This window comes from Petaurus breviceps, unplaced genomic scaffold, assembly GCF_028583685.1.
Source record: "Petaurus breviceps papuanus isolate PSGF00001 unplaced genomic scaffold, PetGlider_PUasm1.0 139, whole genome shotgun sequence".
Taxonomy (NCBI): Eukaryota; Metazoa; Chordata; class Mammalia; order Diprotodontia; family Petauridae; genus Petaurus; species Petaurus breviceps.
Genome location: NW_027185697.1, coordinates 18,986,563 through 18,988,047, shown reverse-complemented (window position 1 = coordinate 18,988,047; position 1,485 = coordinate 18,986,563). Strand labels below are relative to the sequence as shown.

General features: G+C 46.3%; 1 pseudogene; it reads right to left on the bottom strand.

The window, feature by feature from the left end:
* Positions 1–661: 661 nt before the first annotated feature.
* LOC138145510 (V-type proton ATPase subunit D pseudogene) lies at positions 662–1,252 on the bottom strand (annotated as a pseudogene).
* Positions 1,253–1,485: the final 233 nt, after the last annotated feature.

Sequence of the window (1,485 nt, the reverse complement as noted above, 5' to 3'; positions counted from 1 at the left end):
TTCCAACAAGAGTAAGGCACTATACTCCCCTCACCATTTCCCCCATTTTTCCCTTCACTGTAAAATCTCTTTCAGGACTCTTTTATTTTTTTTTTCATTTTTAAATTCTTTTACTCTGCTTATACTACAGTTACAAAGGAATTGGCAGAATTTCTTCCATAATGGAGTGGAAAGTCATTTTCCATAGGACTGAGACCAGCCATGCCAGAAAAAAAAGATGTGAAGTTATTTACACAATACTATACTGAAGCACCATGGTGACCAAAGCAGAGGCTGAAAGTAGATCTGAATGATGGCTGCATGTGTAGGAGTCAGGCTATACATTAGTATGAATCACTGCTATTTTCAAAGGAATGTTTTTCAAATATGATTAAAGCATAAAACACCACAGCTCTGCTTATATACACAGACCCAGAAGGGGAGCAATATCAATAGGTCATAGTTCTATAGGTTCCTAGGTTGGTCCATTATCACTAAATAGCAGTAGGCCCTACAAATGACTGATATAATCATCTCTCCAAATAATCCCAATAATTTAATATCAACTAGTAGAACTCTTGGGCTATAACAAATAGCCTCATTACACACAGAACCTGGATACCACGTATTAGAAGGAAACCACGAGACCAAGGCCTCCAAGAAGACTACAGAACAGGTAGGGCTATTCAAACAGCAGATCTTCATCTTTGCCTTCAGCCAGTGATTAGCAGGCTCCGATATTTCCCCAGCTGCTTTCCCTAACTCCAATTCTCTCTCTGGTTTCTCTTTGAGAACCTTCTTCTTCTCCTATTTTCTTTAACCTATAAAACGCTCGCTCATCCAGTTCCTTGATGATGTAAGTAGGCGTGGGTTCAGTCAGGGGAATGATCACGTGCTCAATGGCATCACTCGTCTGTCTGTTCCTAATTTTAATGGCCTCCTGCAGTGTAACAAATGAAGTTCACAGTGCCGAGGGTTCCACCAGCACCTCCCCTGCTTTGGCCTGGTTCCCCACCTCCTGCCAAGCTCCTTCCTGATAATGTCCAGACGCTGGCAAGGTGCCGCCCGCTATTGCTCCGATCTTCGCTTGGGCTTTGCTCACATGCTGCATAACAGGGGCACTGACATCACCGGCTGCGCATTTCACTTCCGATAGTGAGAAAGCAGCTTCTGGTGCCACTTCACTCATTAGCATTTTGGTCTCCGCTATCTTCTCCAAGATCTGCTGAAATCGGAGAGTCAGGGCGGCAGAGTTTTCTTCAGAAGGTTGTAATGGTCCGCGCCATTCGCAGAGGGAAGATACCCACGCGGTCTTTGCCAGGCCTCAAGGCAGTCCTTGTCTGGTTCTGTCTGCCAGCTGAGGGAAAGTGGTGGCTGCGGAGTTCTGGGCTTTCCTCGGAGTGTGGACAGCGGCGCAGGGACCCGGTTCGGGACGCTCACACACGGACTTTAGGTGACTTCTTCGTCCCTTTCAGTTCCTCTTGGGCGAGGAGAGGCCCGGGCAGG